This window comes from Cervus canadensis, chromosome 15, assembly GCF_019320065.1.
Source record: "Cervus canadensis isolate Bull #8, Minnesota chromosome 15, ASM1932006v1, whole genome shotgun sequence".
NCBI lineage: Eukaryota > Metazoa > Chordata > Mammalia > Artiodactyla > Cervidae > Cervus > Cervus canadensis.
This window is the reverse complement of record NC_057400.1, coordinates 43,729,651-43,747,046: the sequence shown is the minus strand read 5'-3', so window position 1 is coordinate 43,747,046 and position 17,396 is coordinate 43,729,651. Positions and strand designations below refer to the sequence as shown.

The 17,396-nt window shown below is 34.5% G+C and overlaps 1 protein-coding gene across 3 annotated transcripts in view; it reads left to right on the top strand.

Moving 5' to 3' along the window:
• Positions 1 to 17,396, top strand: part of FIGN (fidgetin, microtubule severing factor) — a 129,741-nt gene that overhangs the window by 94,681 nt on the left and 17,664 nt on the right. The window contains exon 1 of one of the 3 annotated variants that reach the window (XM_043487691.1): positions 13,008 to 13,730. The exons of the other annotated variants lie outside the window; for them this stretch is intronic. The gene's annotated coding sequence lies outside the window, so the exon portion shown is untranslated. Of the gene's footprint in view, positions 1 to 13,007; positions 13,731 to 17,396 lie in introns of those variants that run through there. 3 annotated transcript variants of the gene reach the window in all.

Sequence of the window (17,396 nt, the reverse complement as noted above, 5' to 3'; positions counted from 1 at the left end):
AGAACATAGCCTCTATAAACACAAGGGCCTCACACTTATTTACTAGATTTTAATCTAGTAAAAAAAATTAATAAGCTCATCCTTAATCATTACCAACAAGAGTCATATAGTTCTAAGAATATTTGTATCCACTGAAACCAATTTGTATTTTTGGATACTACCCTTAATATTTGCTGCCATTGCCATCCTATTTTACTTTTCCTCATCAGATTTCTAACTCATTGGGAGGACTATCTTGAAAATTATGATTATGTTCCAGTATGTGGATTTTTCATTTTCTAAGAAGGTGTAAGGCAGCCAGGGTTGTCTAACAGAAATCTCCCTACCGTGGTGGAAGTGTCTAGGTTCTAATCCTGGCTATGCTGCTCCTGAGATGCAAGAACTCTGAGCCTCAGCCCCCTCTGCTGTGAGATGAAGGGACTGAACTAATGGCCTACAGAGACCTTTCAAACTGTATGATTCACGGATAAGAAATTGGAGGTTTGGGGCTGTTGATTTTTCTATTGTTTTATGAGATTCTCCTTTAGGAATCCCTGATTCTGAAATCAGTCAAATACAGAAGTCAGAATGATGACATTACTGTAAATATTCTCTGTAAATAGCTTTAAACTGCGCAGTCCTAACTTTTCAAAACGAAGTTTGAGGGAAATCCACTGCCAGAGAGCTCTTCATTAACATGCACTGTGTCAGCAACTGCAGCAGCCTGCCGCCACCATTAACATATACGGCAGTCCGTGAACGTCATTGGCAAGGGCTCCAGGTTCCGGGAAGCCCTCTGGGTAAAGCCCTGCTTAGCAGGTTTAATGTGAAGAGTTGGTGTCATCCTGATCAGCTGCCTCTGACAGAGTAAACACGGCTCCGTCTGTGCTGTCCCGCCCTGACGGACTGTGGGTTTCCGGCCCGCTGAGCACTTGATGCCAAGCAGTCTGTTAAGGGATGAGGAAGCGACTCTTTGGGGATCCTTGGTATTTATCACTATTTAGGAGACTTGAGGTTCACAGGACCAGGACTGATAGCTACCAGTTTTATTCTAAATATTTCACATTTGCTCAAGTACATCTTGAGGAATTTTCTCTTGGCCCTTTGTCTTTAGTATAAGATGACACTCCCTTTCTGCTTTAGTATGTTTGTTAACCTTATCTTTTGTATAATTAAATATAGTTCAAAGACCTAACATTAGAATCAAAACAGCTGGATTTTTTTTCTTTTCCCCCAAAGTCAGCAGGTCTTGATTTACTAATGAACGCCAGGATGGAAGGAAGGGACATGTTCTTCACATAAGAAACTCCCATTTACAGAGAAATGAATTAAATTGCTTTTTAAGTAAAGACCTTAAAAAGTATAAAACATACTTAAAGTCAGTTGTTACAATTATGTTTCCTAGCAGGGAAAAAAAAAGTATAAATAAAAACAATTGGCATCTAAATGTAGAAATATATGTGTAGACACACACATAAGTACACATATATACTCACACACGTATATATATGTGTGTGTGTGTTTGTGTACATATATATGGGAAGGATGGTGGCAGGAGGTGGCAGGTGGTAGAAGGTGTGCTGGAAAAAGAAAGTGATGAATAATTAGTGGAGGTTTTCGTGAAATTGATCAGGAATAGACTGTATCTTCTAATTCTTGCATTCTTGTGACATAGCCATGAAAGTGTTCTGTAGTTCAGTCTTGTGAAATTTTCCAGTTCAGTATTTTCCATATCTATTGATTAAGCATATTAATTTTTACTTAATTGAAAAGTTTACTATTTTATAATGATGTGCTGATTCTACAACAGGTGGAAATTTTCTCCAAAAGCTTCTTATTTTAACAGTGAATGTAGCTTCAGGTGAACAGTGAAGGAGTTTAGCCATACGTATGTTTGTTGATCGGCTATACCCCAATACAAAATAAGAAGTTTAAAAAAAAATAGGTTTTCCAGTCACACACACACACACACACAAATAAACGTAAAGGTATGAGATTTAGAACAACAACTTTTACTGGTTGAAAAGTAACTGATTTTCTACTTAAAACTAATGTCTTTTGGATTTTTTGTGCTGCTGCTGCTGTTCATGGTATAACTGTTTCCTGTTAGTTTTCAATGTATCTGTGCTCACTCCCCACTGAAGAAAGTAATGGAACTTTCAGGACTGTCTTGAAAATATACTGATCCACTGAAACTTACTTCCTTAAGGGAAAGGTATCTGAGGGGCCATACCCATGATCTGAGTGGATCATTGGCTTCACAGCACTACAGGAAATATTAATTGTGATAACTGAGTCTGAATCTTTTTCTTTGTAAATATCTAAGGGAGTATGAATATGTTTGCCATGTGTAACCTATACCACCTATACTGACTTATTGCCTTTAAAGTAATCTGCACAGCAGAGCCTGTAATTATTGATTGCAACATATGTATCAGGGAAGTAGTCTTGCTGAAAATTTAAAAATTTTCCCTGGGACCTGTCAAGGATAACATTGAAATGATTAAATAAAAATGTTTTTTTTAAGCATGAAAAATTTTAAGTGTAGAAAAAAGTTTTGAAAACAAAGCCAGTTATAAGAAATGATGCAAAATCATATTTTCAGGATATAAAGCAATTTCTAGTTAGTCCCTATGATTTTTTTTTCAAGTTAAGAGCATTGAAAAATAAAATAAATGCATTGTATCTTTAACCTTGAGTATGATTATTATTTCTTTTTGTGACATAAATTCTGCTTGGCTATTTTGAGTAACAAGCTAAAAACATTAATTTTAAACAAGGATCTGTAAAAATTCTGTACTTATTGGGATCTGTAAAAAATCAGTTTTGCTTACTGGAGGGGTATAACGCTGTTTAATATACTTTTCTCTTTGCCATTAAATTAGATTTTTTTTTTTTAAGGGAGAAAAACTCATAAAGGAAACAGCCTTGGAGATGTAATATGCTCTAGCACATTTAAATAATTAGACTTCTGTCTCATTGAAATGTATGTGCTCTAGGTTTGATAGTGATAAAAGCATGAATATTAGTATGATTAGGAAATTACAGCATGTCACAGCATAATTGATTGATTGATAACTGAATGAAAACTAACCATAAAGCACGTGAAAATAAATGTGTGTTCTGCAGTTACTCAAGCAGAATCTTCCCATCTACCCACTTGCAAGATTAGTAACTAAAATGCTCATCTTACAAGCAAAATGCAATTGATATTTTTTTTCCTTTTGCTTGTGTCTGTGTGTGCTTTAATTATAATACTGGCAGCGGAAGGAGTAAGAGGACTCTAAGTGCTTAGTGTTCAATTTGATATTTAATTGTTCCTCAAGACCTATCAAACGGACACCACATTCCTAATTGACTCGATGAGCAATTAGTATTTTGGAATTTACCTTTCAGAGGCTCAAGTTTTAAATGCAAAGCCCCACTAACACAAGAGTTAATACACTCTCGTCTCTGGAGAACTGAATTTTCCATTTAAATTACCATTAATTTTTAAAAAGCATTTTGTCGGTTTTTTCTGCTTGTGTTTTTACTATCGTATTCTCTGTCTTGATCTTTGAAAGATTCCTGCTCACACAAGTCTTCAGCAACACTCACTAGCATAGACGGTTTGGAGAAGCGAGGCCACTGCAGGATTCCCTGTTCAAAGCTGAACCAATATTCACCATTGACATATCCATTCATCTGTGCAGGGTCATTGGAAATCCTCTCTCTCTAGTTTTTCCTTCCCTTCAGGGAGCAATGCTTAAAAGAGCAAACCCCTGGTGTGAAGAGATAGGAGAATTCTCAGCACGCCAATGGTGCCAGGAATCGAATTAAAGTTGTCCATTTGCAGATGACTGTGTGTTGGAGCTCTCAGCATACAGAGGCACTGTGCTTTCTGTTGATGCTTTGTTTACTTGAAATTCTGTCAGTGCCACTTCAATTGAATTTTTTTAATGGCAAAAGTCATATCATGCCAAAAATATGCCATGAGGGTGAAACCACTATGAAATGTGTTGCTCTCTAGAGTTATATAGCATTCCCAAGGCTTGCTCAAGGAAAAATAAAAATTTTAAAGCTTTGCAAGAAAAGATTGTTGTGGCCACAAAAAAAAAAAAAAAAGTTAAATAATTACTGAATTCACTTCTTTTTTAAGGAGTTCAAAACTTGTCTTGTATTCTGCAATTATTGACATTCCCAGATCTATTTTGGCATAAATCACATTTTGATATGACTGAGCCTACAATTTTGTCTATTTTCACATGCATTATCTCTTCTAAGTGGGAGGCACTGAGAAGACAGGAGTTGCCATTAAATCTTTAGATGCCAGAAGTCAGCACTGGAGATGTTTTCTCCAGTTTGATTTCCTTTGTTATCATAAGAGACGTTACTGTGGTTTAATTTATTGGACAAAGTTAAAAAACTGTCAGAATTAGATTTGTTGAGGTAAGATTTTAAAACCCCAGGAAGAATATAACCTGTTTAGGAGATGAAAGTTGAGAATACACGGTCTCTTTCCAAGTCCCAGAGAACCAAAAAGCATGTTGCAAATAATTGTTGGATTTAAGTCTGCAGTTGGTACTAGTTGATTATGTTTCTTCTTTCACTTTGATTTCTCTCTGTTTTATTTTGGAAATAGTGAAGAGTGCCTGGCATAAAGTAGGCCCTCAATAATAGTTATTATTAGAGTGAATAAAGGATGTTTAGTATTTCATTTTATAATTAAGAATTCTTTATTTTGCTTTATTTTTCATAGCACCTAAATTAAAAAAAAGAAAATCTGTTCCATGGTTAACTTGGCAGATTCTATTTAATGTTTATTTTCTCCTGGAAGCAAGTTTTACCTGTTTTCCTAGGATTGCATTTGGAACAATGTGGGGATTACATTTACCCTAAACATCTATAGGTACTTAAATGTCTACTGGATGCAAGTTATGCAGTAGCTTGTTTGTTCCACATTCATTATAATATCACCCTTGGAAAGCAGGCATATGTAGTTTGAAAAGCAGTGTTGCAGCAAACAGTTTAATCTAAGTAAGTGACCTTACACAGAAGAGAAAATGTACAATAACAGCCAAGCTTGTAAAAAAGCAAGCTGTACTCTAAAGCAACCCAAAACTGATTCTAACATATCGACCACTGTGAAGAGACTATGTTGTCATTATGAGAGCAAGCTACTGTTTTCGTAAGTACCTATTACTCCTTTTAGATCTACTGAAAAACACTTGTAGTGTGACTCTTCTCAAAAACAGCAGTCACCACCCCCCAACACACACAAAGTCCTCTCCTCCTCCCACCCAGTGCATTTATTTAACATTTTAAACTATGCTAAGTTTCAATTCCCACTGATGCAATTCCTGATGGAATAGGCCATTCCTTCTCTTTCACGATCTAAATGTTTCTTAGAAATGTCATATCTGGTTATCCTCAATATAAAAATCACCCATGAAAGTTACCACGGTGAAACCTTACATCTTAAATATCAGTCTGTGCCCCCTAGCCATTAGTTATCAAATATCATTTAGACTAGTCATGACATAAACTCTGTTAATAGTTTTACAAATAGATTGCAAATGTTACAAATTTAACTAGAAGAAACTTAAAATCATATTTATAATGCTTGTTTCTGAAATTTGATTACTCATACAAAGTGTTTAAACAGAATATTTAAACATATGGATTAAGTATTTTGTGGTGATCTTTTTGCATGAATCATATTCAGTAGCACCCATAATATATTCTGATGGAGTCTTGTTTTATCTGTTAGGTTTCATGAAGGCTGCATTAATGAATATCATAATTGTCTATTGTATTTGATATTAGCCACACACATCATAGGTATTAATAAAAAATATCTGTTATCCTGATTTTATAAAAGAGTAACAAATACTATTTACGTAGATAGTGTCTTCTCTGTGTTTCATAAGAATCTAGTAATGGAAGTTTTATCACTAATTTGACAATTTCTTTCTTTTTTTAAATTGTACTGTGTACAAGTATAGTGAAAGGTACATAAGATGAATAAGAGTCTGAGCCTAGGGGAAGAAAATAACACATAAACAATTTTGGTATAAGAGATTAAGTGCCATAATTAGCTGAATGGTTCTTTAAATTCTAGAAATTTTTTGTAGATGATTTAAACACTTTCTGGTTAAGCTCCCAAAATATCTTCTAGCATGATTATGTGTAACTGGTAATCAGACATCATTCTAATCACTGGATGCTATTGCAATATAGCACTCATACTCACTTATCAAAAATAATTTTGTTGGAGATGTGCAGTATAACTTAATCAGTGTTATAAGTTCATAAGATTTTGATACACACACACATACACACAAACATGATAAGTACTGGAAACAGAAAAAAAGATAACTTCAAGGACGTCATGGTTAATGAGAAAGCCAGAAAGACACAGTGCGGTTGGCCTAGGATGGAAAGGATGCTGTGGATCAGGGAATGGCATTGCAGGCAAAGAGAGCAGGCTACAAGGATGTGAGGTATGACAGAGACTGAGATGCTTCCTCAAAGTTGGTAGTATGTATCAGTATAGGGTATTCTCAATAACACAGGATCTAGAAATACACAGAAAATTTCAAAGCAAATATTAATACATTCAAAGGAAGATGAAAAATGACTTTAATGGAGGTCATTGCTACATGATTATAGATAATGGTCATTTCATATTTATTTCTCTGTGTTTGCCATATTTTAAAGTAATAAGCTTCTGTTTCAAAATCAGGGAAACAAGCTTTTTTTAATGTAAGCCCCAAATACATACATGCTGTGCTGTGCTATGCTTAGTTACTCAGTCATATGAAGCTCTTTGCTACCCACACATACATATAAAATAAGAAGAACACATCTAAAAGACACCCCTAAAAAGGGATGAGGCTGACCTCAAACAACAGCATGGGAATGAAGAAGAAATAGATATTAGTGTTTCAGAAATGAATTGCGAAAACTTTGTCATTGATTGAACGTAGGGTAAGGGAAGAGCTAGAACCTGGAGAGTGAGCAGTGAATTTTCTTTGCGTGTGTTGAAAAACCAACTCTAGCTATCAGGAAAAATTATTTTTTGATAAAAGTAATACAATAAGTTACTGGCAGGTCCAGAAAATGAAAATCCCCTAATCATAAATGAGTAGAAGGGTTAGAAGATGTATCATATTATGCTTCTGAAATCTACTTACCTGTAACTTCCCTTCAGTACTTCTCTTTAGTTCCGGCCCCTGGGACACCAGAGAACTCCTTCTGACGGTGACAGTTCCTGGACAGTAACATCATGTACTAGTTAGTTGCTTTTCTGCTATTATCTCGTTTAATTCTCAAACTTCAATAAAATTATTATTACCACCAAATTCAAAGGTGGGAATATTGAGACTTAGGAAGGCTAAGTAGTTTGCCTAAGGACCCAAGACTAGAAACTAGAAATGTAAGGATTCAAATCTGGGACAATTCAAATATATGCCCAAATTCAAATCCACCATGGTTAGGTTATAACAATACTGACATTTCAACAGAATTGATTATTAAAAATTAAAGGTCCTTATTATGGTAAATGATGATCTTTCGAAGATAGTTCTTGGTAAGAAGAGATATTATGAACAGTATGAAAAAAGATTTTGGGACAGTATCTATAACAAAGGCTGGATTCCTGTTTTGTTTTCTGAACATGTGTTCTTTCAAATGCAAGTATTATAGCCTATAGCAAATTCTACATTATTAAGTTTCTTCCAAGAGAACTTGTACTGTTTTCTTCATTCAATAAGATACATAGGAATTGGTAGATTCTCACCTAAAGTTACTTGTTTTTTTTTTTTTTTTTTTCAAATGGGTAGAAGTTAATGAGAGGTCCAGAAAGTATACAGAGGGCTAGAATCATACTTCTTGATTATATACTTCCTCTCAGAGGTGAGTACCATGACAATGGATATGGACAAGCCCTAGTTTGGAGACTAAGATGGACTTGTTCAAGAGCTCTGAGTGGTGAAACTAGAAGGGTGATTTTTATGTATGGGGAAATATCTTGCTCAATGTTGGCCTAGAAGGCAGTGTCAAAGCCAGTGTGTGGAAAATATAGATTTTAGTAAAAAGACGTGGAGTAACAAACTGTTAGAATATGATTACACTTAAGTTCTGGCTCCAATTCTGTCAATTGTTAGCTATGTAGTCATAACTTATTTTATACATTATGTCAGTTGGCATGTATAGCAATTGTGTGGGGTTGACTAGTGAGGCCTCTCAAGTTCTGAGACTGGTCTTCAGACTAAGATTATTGTGATAATGACTAGTAAATGATAATTTACTAGTACTAAAATGAATTTTTTTGGCTCCTTATATAGTATCTTCTATTGAAAAGAACAAAATAAAACATAAATAATGTTTCTTTTAATTTGTGAGAGCACTGAGTTATTAATACAAGTCATTGGAACCATCTGTTGACCCAGGCAAGAAGGGTGCTGTGTTTTAGAAAGTTCAGTCTTGCCCTCTTCCAATACTCTCCTTTTTTCCCATCACGAGAAATCCAAGGGCCATGAGGATGTGCCCACTTGGAACCTGTGCCCTTCTTTGAGACCATGTCACCGGCACCCGAAATTCCCTGACTCTACTTCCTGAACCCATGTGGGGCTCTTATCCAGGTCTGTCTTTGATGTGTACACTTCTAGGCCCAAGAGGAGGATAGGAGGCAGCTGGGTGGAGGCGGGACGGCAGGGAATGGATGGAACACTCATCTATGGCATCTATATTAGGCCTCTTGATGATAAGGAACAAGAGGGAAAGAGCCATCGGTCAGCCTCTCATTCTAAAAGAGATCTAATGATCCCAGGGACAGAAAATTCTAAATTTTAACTTAGCCTTCCTTCTTAGTGTTTATAAAGATAAAATTTTCAAGGTAGAAAGAAAAAAACATTTTAACATTTTTGTTCAGTTTATAATTTGCAAAATAATTTGTGACTTTATACCTTAAGTATTTAGACATGTGGTATGTGTTAGAGCCTGCATGAAATCTTTCTATACAGATACAGATATAGAGACAGATATAGATATATATCTGTATTAGACATATAGCTATGAACAAGACAAAATCCCTGTCCTATTCTAATGGTATGGATACCTGATGTCAGAGATTAGTCTAGTAGGTGATGCAGATGAAATAGAAAAATAAAAGGCATGTGAAAATGCAGTATAAGTACAGGCTGATATGGAAAATAGAGAAGAAGGGAAGGCAGTGTTGTGTGGGAAATCTTCCTAGATGAAGTAATATCATTTGGCTTACTGGCCAGAGTTTGCTGAACCCTTTGTCTAGGGTTTTCCACATGTTTTTTATAATCTCTTGTGTCAATTTTTCTTTGCTCCATAAACTGCTGTTCACCTTTATTAAGATATTTAACAGTGAGGATAATTCTTACATGCTTGCCACATCACTTTCTCACCACCCATGTCTTTCTCACCACTCACTTCCCCCATAACCACTCACCACCACTCTCTCACAGATCATCTCTAGCCCCCAGTTGCCTATGTTCTCTCCTATTGTACTTGACTTCTCTGACGCCTGTGCTATAATTATTCTATTCTTCCTTACTTGTCTTTTACAATAGCATAGTCTCTCCCTCTGTGATTCTCTTTCTCTTCTATAAATGTGTCCTCCCAATTGCCTACTCCTTAAATGCTGATTGAACTCAAGAGTTCCATTCTCATCTCATTCTATACCATTCTATTTCTGCTATGCCTTCCATGGCCATAACTTCAATGATTCCCATTTGCTCATGATTCCTAAATATCCTTCTAGATCTTTGACTTCTATCAAAAGATGGGAACTTCTAGTGGCCAACTCACTGGTTATATGCGCTAAGAACCATGGAGCTCTCCAAGGAGAGCCAAAGTGCAACAGGTTTGTGTCACATGATCCAGATTGCAATTCTGGCTCAGGAGTGGCCTTGGGAAAGTTCCTTAGAGTCAGGCAACCTGTTTCATCATATATAAAAGGGAATTAATCCCTCACTAGGCTTCTGAAGGATGAAGTGTAATATCCACCACAATCTCTTTATTAACTAGTTGACAGATATCTCACAAGAATTTCTATTTTTATGATGATATCCCTCCTGTTTTTCATTCTTCTAACTGGTCAGCTCATTCTTTCAACTCTACATCTGAAATCTTTCTCAGATTTTTTTCCTTCTTTCTGTTCAAGTTCAGACTCTGCTTCTAGTCTATTCCCCTCTCTCTTCTGGCCTATATATTGTTATTGATATATTTCTAAAGAAGAGAGAAGGGAAGCACTTTATGTTGGCAGTAGGATAAAGTCTGAACATTTAAGTCCCTTTGCAAACTGAATTCAAGCTTTATCATTACCTCCATCCTACTCATGCACAGACATATACGTGTCTCCTATCTTCTAACCATACCAAGCTACTCTGTTTCCTGAATATTCCTGGTACAGTAAGCTTCATCTGTGACTCTAATTGAGTCCTGTCTTGGGCAGGAAAACTCATCTCTCTCTATTCTGATAAAATTCTATTCAGCTTTCAAGATATGCCTCAAACCTTTACTTCTTGATATAGCCACCTTCCCCTGCCAAGTTCAGAATAAATCTTTTCTTTTGTAAATCACCACTAAATACAGACCATAAGTTCCACTGGGGCAGAGACCTCTGTCTCCTAGCGCTCAGGGCAGAAGCTCTCAAGTTGTAGTAGGTATTGATGTTATTATAGCATGAGTGCCGCCATCATGTTTTAAACAATTTAGCCAACTAGTCCCATTTGTTTTTCTAGTGACAACAAAAGCTGTCAAGATTCAGAGATTTAAGGAAGATTGTTTTCAGGATTCTAGTTTTGAAATTTAAAATATATTTTCTCTGTAAATTATTTTTTCATAATTGACTACTTGAAAACACAGAGAAAGGAAAGGAAAAGAGAGAAAATAACTCACTGCCCCAAAAGGAAGTTGAGGGTGTTTGGAGGGGGGGGGGGGGGGCGTGTCTTGGAGTAAATATGAAAGAATTAAAGACATAAGTAAAAGAAAATGAATTTTTCTCAGGTTTCATTTTTGTTTGCTTGCTTGGCTGTTTGTTACATGGAAGAATATTGATTTAAGTTTTATTAGCTCAGGAATATGACAAATGAAAGGTTCTAAGAATGATAACGCTGTTACTAGGTCTTGTGAATCCTTGAAAAGTTTAAGGACTAATGAACCCTAGTTCTCTTTAAAAATTATTTGCAAGCTTAAGTATATGACTTTTCTGCATGTTCAGACCAGTGTCACAATGGTATGGCCAACAAGTGAAGTTTGAAACCTACCTTCTCCTGAAAATCTTGATAATACAAATCTCCCCATTACCACTACCGTTTTATTATGCCTTATAATCATAACTTGTATTTATGTGGTTATATTTATGTTTTTTATTCTCTACACTAAAACTACTTCTGTGTATACTCCCTAGATTATTTTTCTCAAATTAGAAATAAAACTAAGGCAAATTCTGCCAACCTTCTATAACTCAGGGTTAGAGCTAGGTAAAATATGTGTTAACTAAGTACTCAATTCCTAATTGAAATTCATAATTAAAACTATATCTTCATCATTATGAAAAATTATTTTGAAAGCTTACCAAAAGAATTGCTCATATTTATCATTAATATTATTGCCACCATATTATTTGACATCTTAGGGCCTCTTCACTTTTGTAATAAATTCAAATATACAAAACATCCACTCTCTTTTCTAAAACATTCATAAATTCTATGATTCAGAAATTAGGTTATTCTAGATTATGATAAGGCATTCCAAAGGCACTGAAAGGGACCCTTTCTTAATTTTTTGTGTTTTCATTTTTTATCTATAAGTCATTTAAGCACGTAAATATAGGTTTCTAGTAGTTTCATGCATTGGCTTTGTCTTTTGTGGTTCTGAATACGAATTCAGTCAAGACAAAGAAACTGGACGATATTTTGATCTGAAAGCTATAGGAATTCATAAGGGAATGAGTTGGTTTCTTCTCTGCTTTGTAATGCAAAGAAGTGCATGCCACAAAATCAGATGAAGCAAGCCATTAATTTGACAGTCTCAGTTCTCATACCTATTGATTCAGAAAGCTAAAAACAGATATGGAAGCTTATTGGCTCCAACTAAGAGTCCTGAAGCTTGAGGTAAGAAGAAATGAGAGGGTATTGGGAGAAGAGGAATCATTCACTAACAGAATCCTTCGTAACATTTTCTCATGAATGGGTATGAACTCTTGGTCTCCTGGGTTTCCGTTTGTTTGTTTTTTGTACTTTTTCATTTATTGACTCTCTTTATGGAATACTCTCAGAATGTTTGTTTAGCAAACAAAAGATATTTATCTTATCATGTGAGACATTTTCATGACAACAAGCTCAAGAGCTTCCTCATAAGTCTCAAGAAATATTTTCAGTTCCTTCTATATAATTTTATATACATGGAAATACCTCTGGATATACTCTATTGATAGACTAATCAATATAGATTCTATAGGTATATACTTATTTTAGCACATTCATCACCTTGCATGGAAGAACTCCTCTCTTTAGAGGTATGTAGCAGGCCTTTTTTTTTTTTTTTTTGGCCCATATCAATAAGAAGACTAACTAACTCTCATGACCACCTTTAGTGCATATAAATAATGTATGTGTGTGTGTGTGTATATATATATATGTATATATATATACACTTATATAGAGAGAGTACTGTTTTTTAATGTTAAGATCTTAATAAAGAGTGCTACGAAAAGGAAGACTCAAAGAGGAAAATGTTATTCCCATTTTTAAGAACAATCCAGGCAACAATAGTGAAGTGGGTTGCAGTTTGCTTCTCCAATCCAACAAAGCAGTGTGGCATTATTTGGAACTGCAATTATGAAAGGCCAACATTTCTTCAAATATTCCTTTCAGTATGTCAGTTTTTTTCTCATGTTTTAGTGAAAGAAATGCAATTTTTTTCCTTTTTATGATCATAATACATTTATATCTTGGGTAACTTTCCATGTATAATCAAGTTACAGGAAGGATTTTTCCTGAGGTGTGGGGATGCTGATGAGGAAAATCTTGATAGATAACATCAATTATCCATTATAATCAATTATCAGTTATCAGTTCCTTATCATTTGTTAACAAATCCTCAGTTGAAAAACCTTCCGACCAGCTTTGCAGTAGACGAAAATTTGCTGTACATTGGATATGATCTAACTCTAATAGAAGACGATTGCATTTCCAAGCAGAAAAAAAAAAAAAGATTATTGTAATAAATCTAGCATCACAGCAACAATTCATGGAGCTTAATTATGACACTACTAAATGTGAAAATCTATTCAGCGCTAGGAACACTTTTCACATTACATTCACGCTAAAGATTGGCTGTTAAGAGCTCATTACTGGTATTTTTCTAAAGAGTGGTTTATTAAACACAGTTACCTAATAAGCATCTTTGGTGGTGCAAATTGCTGAAAACAGTAATGAGTCTGATTAGACTTCATTTCAATTACGACAGCTTGTCTAGCAAAAAATTTATATATGTATATATATAACTTTTTTTTTTTTCCCTGCTGCTTCAGAATCTGGCTACAAGACACTACAGAGTTTAAAAAATAAAAAGCCACCTCTGTATTTCCTTTCCACAGTTCACTAATGAAGACAGAATTGTCCAAGTCATCATCCAATTTACACACTGGGAAAGTGGATGGACAAAGTGGAGTCACAATCATGTTTTCTTAAAAACAGCAAAGGCTGCCTTAACCAATATGTCTAAATAAGGTCACCTTTAGTTTCTCTCTGCTTTGTTGTGGGTTTTTTTTTTTCCTTAGGAATATAAAACTATAAATGAGATGGAGACTTAAACATGATTCTTTCCTATTTGGATTGTGGAGGTTATTCTCCAGATTAATAGGCTCACCTTTCAATTATGTTTTATCCATGAATCTGCTACTTAAAATCATAACAATATAGAAAGCTGTTGGATTTTGCATGCTAATTATCTCACTGATTTTTTTTAAAATATAGTAGGAAAAAAATAAAAGAAGCCCAGTTTTATGAATGTGCACTAATACATCAGAAAGTGTAAAGGAATGTTCATTAGACACTAAATTTGATTTTTATATTTTTAAAAAGTATGTTATTTAGCCACATTTAACAGCTAACCTCCTATTAAATCATGCCTGAATATACTGCTCAAATTGAAAGAAAAAAATTGTTAATGTAAAAAGCCTTTTAAGTGATTAAGCTGTCATTGCTGTCATTCGGGCATTCTAGTAACATTTTAATGCTTCTGAGAGCTATGGCTGGGTTTGCAATCCACTATTTTATATTTTCTGAATAGATTATTTTTAAAGTGTAATATCATTTGACACTGAGCTGGATAAAATAATTTCTGAAGTAAAATATGAAAACAATGGCTGGCTATAGAAGCATTTTTAAAAAGGAAGGCACCATAAAACATGCTAACCTGAAAAACTTCTCAAGTTAGCTAAGTGATCATGTAATGGCTGTAAGACTGAAAATCATAGAAAAAGGAAATTATAGTACTCTTGTAGGCATTTGGATACTTTCAAAAAGATTTACTTAAAAGGAGACCAGTTCCAAGGTATTTACTTAAAAGGAGTTCCAGTTAAAGGTTCAGTGAGGAGGAACGCACTTTTAAACCTATAATTCATTAATTCTGTGAATTTTCTATTCTGTTTAAGGGGGAAAAAAAAAACACAAAACTTTGGTACAGAAAACACAAGAACAATTCTAAATTTAAATTGGAGTACTTTCCTGTCAGTTATTATATATTTTAATTTTTGCATTTCAAGGATTTCTTAAATATTTCATCTGAAAAGATTCTAATGAAGTGTTTTTCTTTCTGAATAAAATTGAGAACATATGTCAATATATAATATTGTGATTAGGTTTTCTTCTTGGAAAAACTTTACATATATAAACCTAGACCTCCTTGAAAATGCATAAGGAAGCAATGTTCATACTGTATTTTGAGGTCATAAGTAAGACTTTTAATTTTTATTAACTATGGAAACTTTTTGAAATGTATGACTTGATTCAAACCAAAAATAAATATATAGCTAAAAAAAACTTTTAAGTGATACTTATATTTGATTAAAATGTTATGTGTACATGCTAGTTAAATAACTTAGAATGTGCTTTGGATTCAAATTATAAATAATGAAGCAGATCATTTTTAGGATAAAAGCATTTTTTAAAAATCTTTTTCTTCTCTGTCATCTTTCCCCTTTCTCTGTATCCTTTCCACAACTATAGACCGAATACTTGAGCACACATATACAAGTGCCTAGATTTGATTTTCCTTGATAATCTACCTGTATCACCTGCAGGGTTCTGGTTTTCCTGTTTAGAAACTTTGGATACATAGGATGTACAATATTTGAAGAGGTAGCAGGAAGATTTGACTTATTTACTCTTTTAATGCAAGCAACTAAAACTAGCAAATTTTGAATTAAATTTCTTTCAAATTATCTGCTAATTTATAAATATGACTAGGAAAATAACTTCCTTTTGCTTAAAATTATTAGCAAATACTGCAGCTTATGCAAAACTGAGGCCAATAAAATAGTTCATTATCATCAGTAAGAAGTTTAAAATTATAGAGTAGTGTTCACCATATAGAAGTAACATCATTAACAGCTTTAAATTCTATTGACTGGTTGAGAGCAACCTTACATTTCACAGCTATATTAAAGTAAGCTGTGTTTGTTCATAACAGAATACAGTTGGATTGGGATTAAAGTAGAATTTATGAGTAAAAGGGGCTTCCTTGTTGGTTCAGTGGTAAAGAATCTGCCTGCAATGCAGGAGACCCAGGTTCAGTCCCTGGGTTGGGAAGATCCCTTGGAGAAGGAAATGGCAACCCACTACAGTATTCTGGCCTAGAGAATTCCATGGACAAGAGGAGCCTCCTGGGCTACATCCATAAGGTCACAAGAGTAGGTAGGACACAACTGAGCGACTCTTACTTACTTAAAAGCAAAAAAGAAGGATCTGTATTTCGTGTGACAAATGCCAGTGGATCAACCATTTATTCAGTTTAGTCCAAACCTAAACATTTTCGTTTTTTTTTTTTTTTTATCACAATGACCTTGTGTATACTAACAGTAGATGAAACTATGCAGTTAAATATTGTCATGGAGAATGCACTTAAGATGGAATATGAAGAAACAATTTGTTTGTAGTACCTTCTATTGTTAGCTTTCCCCAAGGATTACTTTGTTGGACACGCCCTCTAGGAAAGGAAATGCCACTTTCTTTAAAGATGCTATAACCCTTTCTTCTGTGTCTGTTTCATTACGCAGCATTCTTTGTTTTTACAAAAGGAAGAGCCAACACTGCTAATGACTGGACTGTCATTCACACCGCACTTTAACAATGTTCTGTTTGTCTGGAAATGAGAGCATCAGAATTACAGATGGTGATGGTTCTCAGATTTGTATCGCCAAACCATAGAATGGGGCCAGGAGAATGGAGAAGAGAGGAAACTACTGTTGTTACTAAGAGCTCTTCACTTTTAATCCTTGACCATGTTGGTTGTATTCTGTAGCAGTTTATCTTCATATGTTGTCTTATATGGACAACACAACACTAAACCTACCAAAACTCATTTCATGTGTTGCTTTCCATTGCCTTCAGATTAAAGTTATTTTCTTCAGGCTGGACTAAATTATACACAGGTCCCAGGAGTGAAGGACACTGAATTAATGCACTGTGTCACCCAGCCTTGACTATAGAATATTTTTATCAAAGTCCAAGGCACTATTTTGTTATTGCATTAAAAATTAATGCACGGATTGTCAAAAAGAGAAAAATGCATAAGTAACCTAAACAAATTTTGTCTGGGCTTTGCACACTTTAGAGTCACCTTAAGTGATGAGTTTTTAAGGAGAATGGTTGAAGTTGTATACCTATATGTAAATAGTATTTTTACTCCTTTGTCTAATTACGTGAGAGAGACCACCAAATTAAATAAGTAGTCTTAATAATTTATTTTGTTTTATGTAAACTGTCTTTTTAGAGCAAGGTTTCAGAGGAACAGAAAAAGAGGTTAAATGCAAATTCCATCTTACACAAGGTCATGTGGCTTGAGAGATTCTGAACTTGTTTACTGACCTCTGTCAGTATGGTATATTGGGCAACAATGAATGTAGTTCAGCTTAAATATAACTAAATTGAGCTTTAGACTTATATATACTTGAAATAGAATAGGCATATGCAAATAACTATTTACAAATAGCACTACACACACATAACGATTAACATAACATTTTAGCAGTGTGAACAGGGACATTAACCAGCCATGTCATAATTCAAGATTGGTACCATGCCCGGTTTGTGTTAATTAAAAGTGCAAATTTATTTTCTATGGCACAAGAGTATCTGGAGAATCAACTGAAATTACCTCAGACTTTTAGGAGG